Source organism: Dreissena polymorpha, chromosome 4, assembly GCF_020536995.1.
Source record: "Dreissena polymorpha isolate Duluth1 chromosome 4, UMN_Dpol_1.0, whole genome shotgun sequence".
Lineage (NCBI taxonomy): Eukaryota > Metazoa > Mollusca > Bivalvia > Myida > Dreissenidae > Dreissena > Dreissena polymorpha.
In genome coordinates, this window is record NC_068358.1 from 41,966,428 (window position 1) to 41,986,091 (window position 19,664).

The 19,664-nt window shown below is 34.6% G+C and overlaps 1 long non-coding RNA gene across 1 annotated transcript; it reads right to left on the reverse strand.

Moving 5' to 3' along the window:
• Positions 1 to 292: 292 nt before the first annotated feature.
• On the reverse strand, positions 293 to 18,370 carry LOC127878958 (uncharacterized). The gene is made up of 3 exons (XR_008048863.1): positions 18,161 to 18,370; positions 6,477 to 6,634; positions 293 to 430 (listed from the first exon to the last, which is right to left on the reverse strand). It is a non-coding gene; the product is annotated as an uncharacterized LOC127878958 (long non-coding RNA).
• Positions 18,371 to 19,664: the final 1,294 nt, after the last annotated feature.

Here is a 19,664-nt window from a genome sequence, read left to right on the forward strand (position 1 = left end):
AACTCTCCAAATTATTCAATTGTTTCGCGTTGCAACGCTTTATAATTTTTGGGTTTTTAAATCGTCAAAAGATGCATATAATGGCTATATTAGACCATGGCAAATGTTCAGTAATACGGTTTCATCACAAATAATATAACTAAACTGAAAATTTGCGAATCTGAAACAACTTTTTTTCAATTTTGTCAATTTACCAAACCGTGAAAAGATCCCTTTGACTGAACTTAACCAGGGCACAGTTTGTGTTATTGTTTTTATAACATTTTAAATAAGATTTATAACAGACAAAAAGTGTTATTTACATTTAATAAACATTTAGTAAATACATTTGCAAGCAAAACTTACTTATTAAACAAAGTAATATTCAGTCAATAGTTTGTCTCCAAAATACACTGTCTTTCTGCTCATTTTGTTTTCTCTTGAAGATGATCTGAAAGTAAAAATATCAGTATTTCATAAGATAGTACAGTTTTTTTCAAATTCAACTAAGATATATTCACAACATTTAAATGAAACAATGCATCTATAAAGGGTCACTGCTGCTGGAAAATGAAGCTAGTTCAATTGTTTGAGGGCTGGACTACTATATATTTTGTAATGGGACTGACAATGATATCCTTTCTATGACCATTTATGGAACGCCAATGCTGCCTTCTGATGGCACTGGTCTTTATGTTAGGTGTATTTACTAAGTTATTTTGTGTAAACTACATTTTGTCCAGTAGAAACATCATTTTGTTCTGTACATTTTTTATTACGCTATGTGCATTTGCAATATCGTTTTGTACTAACGACATTTTGTTAGGTGCATACATCATTTCGTTCTGTGCATTCGTCGGTATGTTGTGTGCATTTACCAACCCGTTTTGTACTAACGACATTTTGTTAGGTGCATACATCATTTTGTTCTGTCAATTTGTCATTTTGTTGTGTGCATTTGTCATTGCGTGCATTTGTCATTATGTTGTGTGCATTTGTCATTATGTTGTGTGCATTTGTCATTACATTATGTTGTGTGCACTTGTCATTATGTTGTGTGCAATTGTCATTACCGCGGTATGTTGTGTGCATTTGTCATTATGTTGTGTGCATTTGTCATTATGTTGGGTGCATTTGTCATTATGTTGTGTGCATTTGTCATTATGTTGAGTGCATTTGTCATTATGTTGTGTGCATTTGTCATTATGTTGCGTGCATTTGTTATTATGTTGTGTGCATTTGTCATTATGTTGTGTGCATTTGTCATTATGTTGTGTGCATTTGTCATTATGTTGTGTGCATTTGTCATTATGTTGTGTGCATGTGTCATTATGTTGTGTGCAATTGCCATTATGTTGTGTGCATTTATCATTATGTTGTGTGCATTTGTCATTATGTTGTGTGCATTTGTCATTATGTTGTGTGCATTTGTCACTATGTTGGGTGCATTTGTCATTATGTTGTGTGCATGTGTCATTGTGTTGTGTGCATTTGCCATTATGTTGTGTGCATTCACTATTTCGTTCTGTACTAACAACATTATGTTTTGTGCATACATCATTTCATTATGTGCCAACGTCGTTATCATGTTCGGATACGTTACACTGGGCAATAAAAGAAAGAACACCGGTGTGCACTGAAAAAGGTTACATTCAACTAGAAAACGACCAAAAAAAGTTGCACAAACAGTTGATTTTGACTTTTGACAAGTTCTTTCTTGGTAATCAAGATAAATTTTACGAAGAAAATTTAAATTTGATGTTAAGAAGTGTTTTTTTTCTATCTTGTATATATCCCAATACATACACCGTATATCATGTACCCTATCAAGCCTTTTCTATAGCCAAGTTGGCTACTTTTCCTTCGGGTAAATAGAATGTATAAAAAAAACTACCGTGAATAATATATTTTCATCAGAATATAAATGCAAAGAAAACGTAAAATATACAAATATTATAGAAACAATTATCTTAATTGATATTATAACCCCTACTGATGAATTTCATTATAACACATTGAAATAAAAAAAGTAAAATCTTTGCCTATTATCGAGGTAATTAAAGTGAAAGCAATTCATCAAGAAAAAGTAGAAATAGTAAAATATATTACGATGAGAAAAATGTGTAATACTAATAAGGCACTACTAGATCTATACTGATAAGTCATATATATTTTATATTTCTATGAATATATTAAGTTAGCTGTAGCGGGAGCTGTAGCTTTAACTATAACAAGGGACAAAATTGTCACAAAACCAGGTTTTCATTGTGAAAAAAAATCTGATAAAGGGAGAAAACTCAAACTGAACTTTTGAAATGAACAAAAAAAATTAACCCCCTTTGTAAGTTTGTTTTTAAAAAAAATCTATTTTTAGGCGTGGCGACCTTGACATTGGAGATATTGACGTGATTCTTTCGTGCGACACACCGTCCCATGATGGTGAACAAATGTGCCAAATGATTTTAAAATCTCACAATGAATGACATAGTTATGGCCAGGACAAGCTCATTTATGGCCATTTTTGACCTTTGAACTCAAAGTGTGACCTTGACCTTGGAGATATCGACGTAATTATTTCGCGCGACACACCGTCCAATGATGGTGAACAAATGTACCAAATGATTTTAAAATCTGACAATGAACGACATAGTTATGGCCCGGACAAGCTTGTTCCGCCCGCCCGCCAGCCCGCCAGCCAGCCCGCCAGCCAGCCCGCCCACATTCGCCAATCTAATAACCAGTTTTTTCCTTCGGAAAACCTGGTTAAAAAACCTGGTTAATTAACCCCGGACTTATCTAAATTTGAAAGAAAAAAACTAACTTAAAATGAATTGACAAACATTTAGGTATTAATCTATTTGGACTATTAAAAGTTTGAAGAATAAAACCTTAACTTATAACAATTAATTATTGACATCCGTTATTTTTTCTTGTACATTACGTAGATCTAGAAGGTCTAAGGTCTTTAACATTAGAATGAATTGTAAAATCTGAGACCGAAATGAGCACGTTTATTTTGAATTAATTTGTTGGAAATCACTTTAGTTTCATTTCTTGGCCAGATACTGACAGATATATACATAACACTAACTTCCCCACATTCTTCATACAGCATTACGCCTCATTTCGCCACATTACGTAGAAATGTATACATTGCTGTATTTAGGTGTACACACCACATTTTTACGCCCCTAAGAATGACTAGAACAAAAGGATGTAACAAATTATGGCAGTATTAGACGAAAACCAGGGATGTAACTTTCATATATTATAATCATTGAAAAAAAAACTTTTTAACATCAAATTTAAATTTCTTCGTAAAATTTATCTTGATTACAATTTCCTGTTGCAGATGGTGCTGGCATGCTACTGTGGCTTGTATGAACTGTATCACTACCACCAGTTGCTATTTGTCGCAACCTTAAGCGATCCCCAATGGTCTCCACTCCGATTCTACTAAATTAACAATCAGACATTTCTTTCATTATCTTGAAATCAATTTTTTCGCCTATCAATCTCGGTAAAATGGCGCTAAGGCCAACAGCTTCGAGAGAGCCTTCCAACGTGGTAAGGTCACAATATACTATAAAGTTTCCCTATATAATTCAATGTAAAAGCGACATCTTTGAGCGAAAATAAATGCAACATTTTGCACATAGAGACGCCCATAACCATACCTTTTCTTAAAGGCCATTCTAAGTGGAGTCGATTTGTGCAATAAAAAAGATATGTCATGTACAAACCAAGAAAAAACTTGTCAAAAGTCAAACTAGACTATTTTTGCAACTTTTTTTTTGTCGTTTTCTAGTGGAATGTAACCTTTTTTAGTGCACACCGGTGCTTTCTCTTTTATTGCCCAGTGTAACGATCCGAACATGATAACGACGTTGGCACATAATGAAATGATGTTTGCACAAAACATTATGTCGTTAGTACAGAACGAATTAGTAAATGCACACAACAAAATGACAAGTGCACACAACATAATGACAAATGCACACAACATAATGACAAATGCACCCAACATAATGACAAATGCACCTAACATAATGACAAATGCACACAACATAATGACTAATACACACAACATAATGATAAATGCACACAACATAATGACAAATGCACACAACATAATGTAATGACAAATGCACACAACATAATGACAAATGCACACAACATAATGACAAATGCACACAACATAATGACAAATGCACACAACATAATGACAAATGCACCCAACATAATTACAAATGCACCCAACATAATGACAAATGCACACGACATAATGACAAGTGCACACAACATAATGACAAATGCTCACAACATAATGTAATGACAAATGCACACAACATAATGACAAATGCACACATCATAATGACAATGCACGCAACATAATGACAATGCACGCAACATAATGACAAATTCACACAACATAATGACAATTGCACACAACATAATGACAATTGCACACAACATAATGAAAAATGCACACAACATAATGACAAATGCACACAGCATAAAGACAATTGCACACAACATAATGACAAATGCACACAATATAATGACAAATGCACACAACATAATGACAAATGCACACAACATAATGACAAACGCACAGAACGAAATGATGTTTCTACAGGACAAAATGTAGTTTACACAAAACAACTTAGTAAATGCACAGAACATAAAGACCAGCGCCATCAGAAGGCAGCATTGGCGTTCCATAACAATTCCCCCTTTACCTCTGATTTATATAGGACAGTCATCAGTTACTGGCATCATAGTCCAAACTGTAGAAACATATGCAGGCTGCTAAGAAGGTGTCAATCAACAAGACTTAAAACTTATTTAATACGCTGTTATTAAATTAACTTGTTAAATGTGTTTTAATTTTTCATAATACTGTTATTAAATCAATTTTTTAGACATACTGTAAAATGCTCAGTTTTTGTTTTTATTATAAAAACATGATCCTCATTGCCCCAATGTAGCCCCAGTGTGGCAAAAACGTTTTTAATTTTGCGAAAGTGAGTGGCAACAACTTTTTAAAGCCCAGAGGGAACCCTGCTATGTAAACCTGCTCAGCCAGGAATAGATTGATTTGGTGAATTGACTGCCATTATATTACTAAAATACTGTTGACAATGATGAAAAATCTCACGCAAACATACACATTTATTTCAGTAACAAATGGAAATGCCAGGTAATTTAAACAAGAGTTCTGCGGTCAGAGACATATGCCCCCAAAACAGGACTCTGAACATGTGACCCCAATTTCAATAGGGGTCATCAACTGTCCAAGGTCAATTCACAAAGTATCAAGCCAATCGGTCCATTTCGTTGACGAGTTATTGATCGGAAATGATTTTCACACTAATTGTGACAGTAACCTCGACCTTTTACCAAGTGACCCAATGTCATTAGGGGTCATCTACTGTCCAATGCCAATGCACATGTGAATTTTGAAGCCAATTGATCAATTTGTTGATGAGTTATTGAATTGAAACGATTTTCACACTTATTGTGACAGTTAACTTTGACATAGTAACCCCAATTTCAATAGGGGGCATCTACTGTCTAAGGCCAATGGACATGTGAAGTATCAAGCCAATCGGTCAATTATTTGACGAGTTATTGATCAGAAACAACCTGGTCTACCTAAAGACAGACCGACCGACATCAAGTAAAACACTATACCCCCTCTTCTTCGAAGTGGGGTATAATAATGAAACAATCTTACTTGTGAACAAAGTCATTCATTACAAGGACTCTTACTAAACAATTAATGAAATATTCTAAAAGAGCTTCTTTGTGTGGTAGGTATTTTAATACATTTGATACAATGCAATTCATTAAACAGAATAAGTATTAAAGGATTGATAAATTCCATTTATTTGTTGTAACATTTGACAACATTGTTTTAAGGTGTAATAAATAAATACAGAAACAGTAGTTACCAGTGCCACTTTGTTGGGTGCATGAGCAGAATAATTGCCTTTGATATGAATGGAATGTCGGATGTACAAATGTAGAGTGGCATTAAAGCCAATGTGTGATACAGAATGATAAATATTGCCTAACATATGAATTGTTTCACTCAAGAGTGCCAATATATAAGTGAAGCACCAATGAAACGTATCTCAAACAAATTTGTATGTAAATTATTAATGACTGCATCAAATCTTCTTAATACCAAATGTAGATGCAAATCTGAACCTGAAGAAACAATGAAATTGGAATGTTTCAATAAATGTTAATAGGCATGTAAAAACAGAAAAACGTGCCTTAGGATTTGTAGATGAGCCTTTTTACCTCTTTATCATGCAGAGGTGCAAATCAGACACAAAAATCGTGTTCAAATATCCAGTATTTCATAATAATTTAATGACTTTTTTTAATCAAGTAAATTTCTTGAACAAAATCTTTTATCAACTTACAATCACATCACTGTAACCATAAAATCACTGTAACCATAAAAATCCTGTTAATTACTGTACCTTTTTCTCAAATAGGCTTTTTTTAATCAATTGGTTCAATAGGTTCTGCCTTGTACTTCCTTCCATAAATAGGTATCGCTTCCATCACTGGTCTATACTCAGAGATGTACAAGGCAAGACATCCTAATGTTGCTCCAAACGTCACTGCTGACAGTGCCCTGTAATTTACAACAGAACACAATAGACCCATTTCACACATGGTATGATATGCAATATGCCTCTAGCGTAGCTCCAGACCAGCAAGTGCAATTGCGTAGTCTGGTAAGGAGCTTCACTTCAGTTATTAGCTAGGACATGGTTTTAAGGTCTCATTAGCAGAAAGGGTAGCTCCTGACTAGACAATGTGAATGTTCCTTTTTTTTTGACATGGCTCCATAAACATGGGATATAACATGGACTGTCTATGGATTTGATTTTATTCCTCCTTGTAAATATAATCTGTGGAGAAGCAGGGTTTTTTCTTGATTTTGGAAAAGGGCCTGGCCTTCCATTTAGAGGGGAAAAAAACATTGACTAAAATTTAAAAAGGGGAAATATTCTACAAAAGTAAAGGGCACTTAAGAGCAACGTCGAATCTGGAATGCTGGCTAGATTTCACTTTACCGGTACGCAGTTGTTTACCACTATCGACAAAGCGGGGGCCATAGCCCCCGATAATAAGGAGATATATAGGATAACAAGGTTTATTGGGGCGCTAGGAGTTAGGTTTTGTGGGATAGGGCTAGGGTACGCTTTTACGTTCTGTTTTTCGTACTGGTAAAGTGCAATTGCCCCGGAATGCTCCCTGTTGCATATTTATTTGTATGTTATTAATAATTGTTAGACGATTATTGCCATTATAATTAATTATTGAAAATAAAATATCTTCATTTTTTTTAATAATAAAGGGCAGGGTGGGGCATCAGAAGGGCAGGGCGGGGAGACTTCGGGAGGGGAGGGTGCAGTACCTTCCATTTAGGCCTAGCTTGAGCACTGCATTAATGATATTGATAAAAGATTTTTTCTTAAATTATCTAGCATACGGAAAAGGGTTACCTTTTAGGACAGCAAATTTATTATTATAGCAACTAAGTTACCGAAGACATTTTAGGGGGTCGTGAAAACCCTGATCTAAAAACCGTACAACATACATGTATCTATACTTTTCAGACTGAAGTCAAGATAAGGATAATGGTAGGGATATCAGACTTTTTCTTAAAGTTCAAGAAAATAGGTCATATTATACATGTAAATCATTTTAAAGGTAATTTGCAGTACAATGCTTTCAGTCATATTGGACCATGTATACGAGAGTTATTAGCTTTTGAATTTTTTTTAAGTCGCATATTTCTGACTAAGTCCGACAGCATTCCATATTTTACCATTTAAGGCAAATTCACAAATTACAGATTAACATGATGGCTTTTCAACACATATGTATACATTTTTCATATTACATGTACTTCTTAAAACAAGATCACCGCATAACTGGTGCCACGCTCGGCTGCAGGTGCAGTTTTGAATAAATGAAAGCTTGTCAGAATATTTTTTTTAGAGGTCACAGTGACCTTTGACCTAGTGACCCAAAAATGGGTGTGGCATGTAGAACTAATCAAGGTGCAGCTACATATGAAGTTTCAAAGTTGTAGGTTGAAGCACTTTGATTTTAGAGCCAATGTTCAAAACCTTAACAAAAGCACGACGCGGATGGCGGACGACGAGCTGGCAATACCTCGGGTTTTCGCCGAGCTAAAAATTACTAAAAAGCTGCAGTTTTAGCGGGAAAGAATATGATTTGTTTTGTTTGACGTGTTAATAATGACGTCATGAGCACTTGCGCTTAATATTTGTAAAACATGTTGTTTGCTGTTTATGTTGCATTTTGTGCTTAAAATATATTACATCTTGGTATCAAATTGCTTGTTTTGTTGAATCTGATTAGATTTTATTAAAAATTATAACTTTATAGTTGATTCTGAGTAATATGACCTGTCTCCTATCAGCGACTGATATAAGAACTTCCTGTTGAACTGATATAACAGAATATAATAGGAATTGTATTTCCAGGTAGATATCAATGCAGCGGTATGATAAAATTTGGTTGCGGTACACAATACTTTTATAATATAATGGATTTAAGTCATTCAACATTAAATGTATTGATGATTTCCTGGGCTGACATGAATCAATTTACCAAAATAGCAATCACATGATATAAACGTTAACAAGCACAGGTCCATCACATCTGTGTTAAATAATTACCTAATTTTTATTAATGTAAATGTTTTTCAGAGTAAATATTTCTATTCCAAATGTCAAAATGTGTAATTATTTTCCACCTTAAAAAATATATAACTGCAGGTTTTTTTTGGGTTGTGGGGGATGGGGCCTTTAGCACTTATGTGGGGGAAATTTCACGCGCGATTTTCCACTTTGGGGGAAAAATTGTGTGCGTTTTTTCCTTAATGGGGGAAGAGTCTTACTTTTACTGCTAAATTGGTTAAAAAGAAAAAAAGAGTGTTATTTTCTTCATAGACCATCTTAACTGGGATTGACTATGGCCGACTGTGAAAGACTGAGCTATGGCCGACTGTGACAGACTGAGATCTTCTTGACAGGGACTAACTATGGCTCAGGGCCCGCTCTGGGGAATTTTCGCGGCCTTTCCCTTTTTGGGGGATTTGTTTACTTACTCTCTCATTATTACATTTGTACATGTTTGCACTGTATTTCATTGCTTTTTTCATAATTTAGTACGTTTGACAAGATTAAATTGAAATAGAATTGAGATATTATAATCACAAGACACATCTTTCTAGATTAAAAAAAAAAAACTTTTTTTTTAAGGGGGAATTTTTTGGTCCTGAGAGGGGAAAAAACCAGCCTAGTTAGGTGGGGGAAGACGCCGAAATTCGGCGTCTGTTATATAAGGTAAAAAAGCCCTGAATTGTCATGTGCCTAGTTAGAAATGTGTCTAAGCCCTGGCAGTGCCCCAGATAATTATTTGGACCCATTGATTCTGAAAAATAGGGTGATTTCATTCTCGAATTAGGGTGAAATGAGTTATAAAAATGCAAACCTTAAAATCATCGCTGCTTTACTTCAGTTGAAGATGCACCCTTGTATTGATTCAATAAAACTGTAAACTAATATAATTAACTTAAATAAACTGATGTTTCATAGCTTCTTTAATCCTTGAAACTGTCCATATATAAATATCAACTTTAAACTTTAAACAAGAGCGCCGCATGACGGAGCAATATACGCCCGATTCGTGTGCCATTGGAGATGATACACTGATGATTGATGTATTTGTTTTGGAAATAAGCAAAAAAAATATTGCATGTGTTAATCGGTTGCATGTCTCCAATCAGACCTGACTGATATATAATCTATATACTACCTCTGACCAAGTTTGGTGAATTCAACTTGAACTAGAGCTTTGTCACTGAATGTGACTTATACCCCCATACCACTTTGACGCAGGATAAAAAGTTGTTTAAAAGTTTCGGATGAATACAATTTGAATTAGAGTCCGGACAAAGTGGCGCCGTTGAAAATGCACTAATTGACCCTATGACCTAGTTCTTGACCCGACATGACCCATATTCGAACTTGACCTAGATATCAACTAGATGCAACTACTGACCAAGTTTGGTAAAGATCGGATGAATACAATTTGAATAAGAGTCCGGACAAAGTGGCGCTGTTGAAAATGGACTAATTGACCCTATGACCTAGTTTTTTACCTGGCATGACCCATATTCGAACTTGGCCTAGATATCAACTAGATGCAACTACTGACCAAGTTTGGTGAAGATAAGATTTATACAATTTGAATTAGAGTCCGGACAAAGTAAAATGCACTAATTGACCCTTTGACCTAGTTTTTGACCCAGCATGACCCATATTCGGACTTGACCTAGATATCAACTAGATGCAACTACTGACCAAGTTTGGTGAAGATCGGATGAATACAATTTGAATTAGAGTCCGGAGAAAGTGGCGCCGTTGAAAATGCACTAATTGACCCTATGACCTAGTTTTTGACCCGGCATGACCCATATTCGAACTTGGCCTATATATCAACTAGATGCAACTGCTGACCAAGTTTGGTGAAGATCGGATGAATACAATTTGAAATAGAGTCCGGACAAAGTGGCCCCTTTGAAAATGCACTTATTGACCCTATGACCTAGTTTTTGACCCGGCATGACCCATATTCGAACTTGGCCTAGATATCAACTAGATGCAACTGCTGACCAAGTTTGGTGAAGATCGGATGAATACAATTTGAATTAGAGTCCGGACAAAGTGATGCCTTCCGCCCGCCGCCCGCCAAGGGGTTTCACATAATACGTCCCGTATTTTATACGGGCGTATAAAAACAAGGGACAAAATTGTCACAAAACCAGGTTTTCATTGTGAAAAAAAATCTGATAAAGGGAGAAAACTCAAACTGAACTTTTGAAATGAACAAACAAAATAAACCCCCTTTGTAAGTTTGTTTTTAAAAAAAATCTATTTTTAGTCGTGGCGACCTTGACATTGGAGATATTGACGTGATTCTTTCGTGCGACACACCGTCCCATGATGGTGAACAAATGTGCCAAATGATTTTAAAATCTCACAATGAATGACATAGTTATGGCCAGGACAAGCTCATTTATGGCCATTTTTGACCTTTGAACTCAAAGTGTGACCTTGACCTTGGAGATATCAACGTAATTATTTCGCGCGACACACCGTCCAATGATGGTGAACAAATGTGCCAAATGATTTTAAAATCTGACAATGAACGACATAGTTATGGCCCGGACAAGCTTGTTCCGCCCGCCCGCCAGCCAGCCAGCCAGCCAGCCCGCCCGCATTCGCCAATCTAATAACCAGTTTTTTCCTTCGGAAAACCTGGTTAAAAACCTGATGTTAACTGACATCTTTGTAACTGTCAAACATATCGACTGATATTATTGCGCGACGTCTTTCAACCTCTCTTAGACATTTTTATTTTGCATCATAAAGAGAAAATACCGAAAATGAGCAAAGCATTTTCGATCGAAGCTATTGTATTGTACGCATTAAATTTGACGAATTTGCTAAAAAGTCAAATTGGTTGCGTTTTCAATACGCATGATATTGTATTTCTTTGCGTTTTTAAACATTTTAATAGGGTGAAAGACGCAGATACGCAGCTTATCTGGGGCACTGCCTGGTATATATGACTTCAATCTTAATCTATAATCTTAATTTATATTTGAATGTGTATGCATTTATGTGATAAATGTGGAAAGAGGTATTCCATGAAGTGTCAGATGTGCAGCACAATTAGTTAATGCAACAAATAATGTGTGTTTATTTCGACCAATTGTATACATGATTGCAGATAAATTAGTTTCACTAAGCATTCGTGTTTTTTATGAAGGCCTTAAGCAGGGTCAATTCCCGTGTTTAATTGATTAAGTGTTGAATCATTTTATTCCATTGCTGTGATCAATTTTTTCGATTTATGTTGAACAGTTCAATAATTAATTGTTCACTTGCCGATACACATTTGCATAGCCGATTGTCCCACGGAACTGCCGTTGTACATTTATTATACCAACATGTCCATTTAATAAATTGCAAGAGGTACGGTAGTCTAAAAATCCATGGCATTGATAGATATAGTTTACTAATTGAAATGATTATATCAGGGTTTTTTTTCCTTCTTTGTGACCCGCCGAAAATCGGCCTTTTCCCCTCCGATTTTTTGATCCCCTCATCTGGTAAATTTTCCCCTAGATTTCATTTTCCCCTCCAACTTTTTTTTTTTTTTTTTTTTTAAACCTTTAAATATATAAGTTAACCTGATCCAGTGTAGAAAATAGAAAAAAATATTGCATAATAAAATTTTCTGTTTCCTTGAATTTGTTTTAAAAACAGTAAAGTATGCTTAATTGATTATTTAAGACTTTCCTTATTTTCCCCCAAAATCCGGCGTTTTGTGTGATTTTTTGCCCCAAAATCCGGCGTTTCGCGCGATTTTTTTCCCTAAAAAAAGGCCAGGCCCTTTCCCCCAAATCAGATAACGAGAGCGCCGATAGCGCTGAAAGCATAGTTGCAAGATACAGGGAAGTAGCTGCTGAAGTAAATGTTTAGGTCAAAATATACTAAATAGTTTCCTTATATGTTTCGATGAAAAAGCAACAACTTTGAGCGAAAATAAATACAACATTTTGCACATAGAGACCCCCATAACCATACCTTTTCTTGACGGGCATTCTTAGCTGAATCGATTTAAGCAATAAAAAAGATATGTCATGTTCAAACCAAAAAAGAATTCGACTCAAATCAAAATCGACTGTTTTTGCGCCTTTTTTTCGGCCGTTTTCTAGTGGATTGTAACCTTTTGCAGTGCCATTTTTTACTTTAATCTCCAACTTTATCCTATTTCAGGGATTTAGTAGTGAACACCTATGCTTACCCTATCAATATCTCCAAACGATAAAACCAGAACAACAGTTTAAAGTGTATAACATGCCTTCGAGGAAAATATGATGGAGAGTACAGCCCTTCATGACTCGATTATTAAGTATATTGTAACCTTAACGATTGCTGACATCACGAGTCGCCCCCCTTGTTGTTGCTACCAAAATGTTCTATTTTTAGAAACGGGAATTCCAAATAGTGACAAATGTGAATGGTTACAAAATGACATAACTATGAAAATAAATACGTAGAATTACATTATTTCACGCATACCATTATGCAACCATCCGTTTTCTTTTCCGACTTGAAACATTTACGACTTTCCATTTAATATTTTACAGACACAACACTCGTCCAGAATTCGTGCGAATCCATTAAATCCGATGCCACATTTAAACCGTTAGCTCTACTTGTAACGTTAATTTCTGGCTCAAAGTAAATCATTTTAACTTCAATTAACACATCTCTATAACTTTCAAACTCTACTTCATCAAATCCATAGAAAGGCAGGTCAGAATCCATGTCATAAATCAGAAAACATTCATTGTACTCCGCCATTTTTTACACATTTTCAAAGAATAAAAGTGCTTTATGCCCCACTTCCTGCTGAGAATATGTTTTAATTTCTATTTATAATTAACTGATGAAATGTTACATATCCTTAAACCAGGGCCTTATGAATTCAGTTATGTAAACATTTGACCTCTCACAGAACAGTAAACAAAGGAAATAGAAATTAGGTGTGAGGTTAGTCCAAATAATTAGACGTAAGCTACCCCGCTTACGTCTAAACGGCTACCGTCGTTTTCCTATAGCAAATTGAGTTCACTTTAAACTTCAGTTTTTCTCGTTAAATCTTTGCTAATGCATAAAATTATCATTAATTAGACATAAATGTGTGCGATTACCTCTTAAATGTGTAAAAATTGTGCTTTTAAACCACTTATGTACATTTTTAAAAATAAACATACACAACACACGAAGTGTGTTTGTCGTTTATAGAATTACATTGAATTATCTTGAACGAAATTATTTTTTGAATAGGTTACACATAACCAATTGTTGTTGTACAACAAACCACATCACTTTTTAGCTTTCTGTACTCTTTAATTAAATGGAACCTATATGTGTGTGTTAAAACTACCAGTTGTATCACGGAGTGTATATTATTAGGAGATGAATCGAGTATTTGACCCTTACTGTAGTAAATTCAATCTTATGCAAAAACTATTCATCCGATTTTATTGGTTTATACGTTATCTTGTTGCTTATTAATTCCTCTTTCAAAAAATATACGTTTTAGTATATTCCCGTTGTTATTAATGGATTTATAGCGAGATAAACTCAAGAAATACACATTTTATGTTTTACCAACGCGCGTTTTACCGTATTGTGGCTATCGATCTTGTACAATTAGCGTACAGGGAAGCGCCGAGGTTATACATTTTGATGTACCCACTCACGTCTTTTGTTGAATTATAGTTTCATTTTTCAGCCGATTTTGACAAATTATATATCATTAGAAAGCTTACGTTACGTAGTAAACAGATATATAAAAATATATTAAGTTTTTCTTCTGATTTCGACAGCCCGGCGAGTTATAACTTTAACTTTTGCAAATATCATACCGTTTTGGAGTTTTAGAATCTAGATTTACGGTTGACATGTTCGTACTTAATACCAATTTGTAGCGTTCTTCTGATTTCGACAGCCCGGCGAGTTATAACTTTAACTTTTGCAAATATCATACCGTTTTGGAGTTTTAGAATCTAGATTTACGGTTGACATGTTCGTACTTAATACCAATTTGTAGCGTTTATATTTGGAGTTCAGTTTTAAAAATAACATCTTGCTTAGAAGAATAGAATTCTGTATACGATAGAAAAAAAATTGTTTAAAAACGAAAGTAATTAAGAAATGAAGGCGGAAGAAAGTAGCGCGCGTTCCTAACGCACTGAACTGATGCTACGGTCTTGGCGATTATGCTTTTTTTAGAAACCGGCCATTGAATTTCCTTTGCCATGATTATTATATTTTTTATGGAATATATTGTAGTATTTTGTTCACGAAACATATCAATAAAGCTTATTATAAATAAATCTTAATAAATTAACGATTTCAGCTCTTGTTTATAACACAGAAAGGGTGTTAAATTTATGATGAAACAGCGTATATAGCGGACCCTCTCGATTTTATTCGGCTTTGCATGCATACTTGAAATAAAATGGGTGTCAAAAACATTCATCGTTTGCTGTTAATTATCAACGAGGGAATTATGTATAATTATATGAAAATGTTATTTACCTTAAATTATCAATTTATTAAAGATTCTTGAAAATCACGGTCGGTGTTACGCGGGTCATTTCGTATTTTGACATCAGGGCATCATGTCCAACTATTCAAAAATCAGATTTTTTTCACTGGGACGATGACGGCTTAGATTTAGACAGGCAGACAGAGTTTATTCAGACTTATACAACAGTACATCGTCTTCAACTCAAATATATAAATTATTTTTAGACGAATTGTTAGGTGATTACACATATAGCAGTGATGATTCTGAGAATGTTGCCATGTTTCTTATCCGTGTAATCTAGAGTCCGTGGTTTGAGCATTTTTATCGCGGTGTTCAATAAAAGATATCTCAATAATTTTGTTTATTGATAGATCTGTGGTTTTATTGCCCCTGTGTTCAGCACAAACCAATTGTCTCGTTATGATCAGATACTGTGCCGACCAATACTAAATAACACTATGGTGTCATACGCCACAGCAGGGACCTATACTTGTGATCATGGAGTCTAAGTGCAAGACTTAAAAAAGTATGTTGTTTCGCTTGCGGTTGTTAAAGCCAAAACGGGGCTTCCCAGCTGGCACAGCTGCTGATATTCAGATCTGAATACTTAAACTAATTTAGACCTTATTCTTAACCGTTGCGCGTTTTACGATATCGGATTTTAGGCGGGAATACAACTCAGTGAAACTATTAAATTTCTTATACAACATTAAGCATATTAACAGTTATTGAAATTAACAATATCAGCGACATATTTTTAAAGACTAAACACCTTTTCAAGTATCGAATTTAACATGTCAATAAAATATATTAATACCAAAAAAGGTTTCATTTAATATTGTTCACATTAAACCTTAAAATGAAAGTGTCGCTTTAACTATTTTCCGTGTCTTATTAAGCCGCGAATCGTTTGCTAAAAACAGTTAACAAAAAGGGCTACACGTTATAATTCTTAATGAAATACAAAAATAAGTATAACATAATTAATAACGTCCATAAACACACACAGCAAGATCAAAGTTTTAATGGAAAACTAATATGACATTCCAAGTAAATTATTATTTTCGTCTAAATCGAATACTATATATTGAAAAACAATGTATTTATAACCGACCAATGAGGTAACATTATGCAACTTTCAATTTACACAGTGCTATATGGCAACAATATGGAATTTGAACAGTGGTAGTGTTTTAAGGACTGGACTATCATTACTTGTAAGTTTGTATAAACATTTTTCTAATGCAATTAGTAAAATAATGTTTATATTTTATGTTTAATAATTTATTGCATGATCAGGGTTCGCCAAAATCGTCGGTCCGCCGGTCCTGACCGGCAAATTTTTCTAAGGACCGACAAGTGATATAAGATAATCGGTCCGACTGACCGACACAATCGGATGAAAAATGGTTTCAAAAAGATCACTCAAAGTGTATAATATGCTATTGGATTAATAGAAGGTAAATGCTTTTGTTCAACTTCTGTCAAAATCCTTTTTTTCTTACCTTCATTTTGATGTTTAAAGTTGGATTAGAATTGACTATCACATGCGAGTTGAAAATCAACGGTCTTTGTTAAAAAAGCAACCGAGTGCGTCCGCCATTTTATTTGTTCCATTTAATTTCTCCACAACAAAAACCGCATGAAAACTTGTTTCAACAGGCATTTGTGAGCACTTCTGTTAAATAGTTTAATTATTATATTGTTTTGGGAAGGATATATTTTAATTTACACACCAACAATTTCTGAAATCAAAATTAGATTTTTCTACCGATGTACTATATTTCGGATATTTTAAAATTCGGACATAGGGATATTTATGTTTTGATTTGTTGTTGATAGTTTGTAGCAATATGTTTTGTGTTATTTCAGACAACAAGAATGGATGGTGGTAATTATCATGGGCCTTTCTATCAAGAAATAGGTGTGAAAGACATTCATTTAATTGAACCTGGAAATCAACCACCTCAGCTAAGAGAAAATATTTTAACAATAGGTGTTGTTTTACTTTTAGAACTTGTGAAATCGGCTAATAAACAGAAATTGAAGTCATCCAAAGTAGTGTGAATGGGTGTGTGCAATTAAGTCAAACTTGATTGGATGTCACCCTCACATTTCAAGAACACGGATTTGTAGAGCTGTGCAGGCTAAAAAACAGTTTGACAAAAAGAAGTCTAAAAAGAATACCTTTGGTTTATATGTGGCTTATTATTAATATCATAATTGTTTAATTATTTCGATTTTGGACATGTTTTTATTGTATTTTAATGTGATAAAAACCAATAAACATCAAAAAGGTACTCTCTTTTGTTGTGTTTTGCTGTTATAGTTTAGTCGGACAGTGGGACTGACAGAAACTGATTCGGACTGACAAAAATTTCAAGTCTGTCAGTCCGAATGACTGACAGATTTTTCAAGTTTTGGCGAACCCTGCATGATTATTCTGTGCTGTTATATGAATTTGATGCCCTTAAAGCTTCCGACATGAATTCATGTAGGAACGATGCTATTGCAAAATAACGTTAAACGATATGAGGTCGATTTACATATTTACATATTTATAGGAGTAGGTGTGAGGTCACTATCAACAAGAACAGAATTGTTTTATGAACGAAATTTGTTTTAGTTTCTTACGTTTTTTCACGTAAAACGGTCTAAGAAAAATTCACTAAAAACGGAGTCAGCAATATTCTTGGAAGAAAACGTTAGAAAAACGTTTCAAAAAAAAAAATGTAAGAATTACCATATACTAAATTAAATAGATATTTCGTCTGATTTTTGATCAGGTAAGGCTTCATAATGGTCAACCGATCGATGTGGGTTTTCGAAATGTAGCTTATACCTTAAGCATAGTTGCGTTGCACCTATGCTAAAAACCACCTGTATATATATTTTATGGAGACAAAACAAATGCCGAAATGGAATCAATCAATAGACTTACACCTTCCTGCCAGTATTAGTGGCATGCGCTACGTTTTGCATGACTTTAGGGCTTGCAACAAGACGGAGGTATTGTACATATTTAGGTGTTGTTGTTTGTCCGATGAGTTTTAATGCTTTTGCCATGGTTAAACGATTTAAAGAAGGAAAAACTTGGGCAAACTGTTTGACCTTCTTAAAACAAACTTTTTACTATCGCACCGTTTAAGTCTTGTCATACAGTGCGGTCCCAATGCAAATCGGCCAATAAAGTGATTTCGTGTGTATCGATTTGTCGTGCGTTATCTTGGATTGTTCAAAGACCTATACAATAGTATTTTATAGGTCCTTGGATTGTTTCAAAGAACCGTTATACATTAAAGATAACCATTGCGACCATGTGTAAATAACTTGAAACAAGTATATTTAGACAATAACACACGGCAGAGCTGGGCCGGACGTCTATAATAGCCCGCTGCCGACATAACTCCCGAGGGCCATTATGCGGCTAGGGCCGATTTTAGACGTCCGGCCCAGTTCTGCCGTGTGTAATCGTTTATATCACATATCATACTATTTTGGTCCTTCACTAAAATTTAAACGGAAACAGCCTTCCGTACTTTTATTTTCATTCAATTGAATACGCAATTGATGACGTATCTCATGTGACGTAATATCAATGACGAAATTACCCTAGACTCTCTGGATTTTATTACAACAATTCGGACGTAAAGGATTTTATTTAACAGTTAAATATTTTTTAAGCATCGAACGATTCCAAAACGTATTTCGGATTTTGTGTTTGACAAGCATAATTGGGAGCTTCGATAGAAATAGAATACTTATAATCGCTTCGACATTCGATTTCGTAAATCGTGTTTATGGTGACAGTGTTAAGCATTCGATGCAATCGCTTACACAGGGGCCAGTAAAAAAAATAGTATAGATCTATGTAATAAATATACTTTTTTTTTGACTGGCCCCTGTGATCGCTTACAAAAGGGTGATTTAAAATCAAAGCAGATAAACGGACAGAATAACAGAAAATGGAATTACGAATCTTTGTTATTTTATTATTATAAGAACCGGATTTAAGTTGTCATCGAGGTATGTGTGTCTTTTACTATAAATTTTGCTGTTTCACAATGTTTGACGAATGTTGTTAAAAAACAAATAGAGGCATCAATTTAATGTACTAGTAAAGATGAGTTTCAGTTTCGATCGATATTTGTATTATCCAAATTGTGTGCTACGTGTCATTATAATCATGTTCGATTCTCTCGTTGAGTTGAAGCTCAATTTTATTGATCACCGTTGGCTAAGGCTGACAATCGCACATTCTCGGCCCTTTCCGTCAAACATCGGATAAGTACCTCGAAGGAGATAGTATGAATACACATTTCGGAAGCGGTATTGCGGTCTACCTACGCGGGCCTACGCGAATCAAAATTACACAGTAAAAACAAACATGGCCGGTTTTGCGAGTTGTTTACATTTTGCAAAGATGAAAATGGGGATTTTCTATG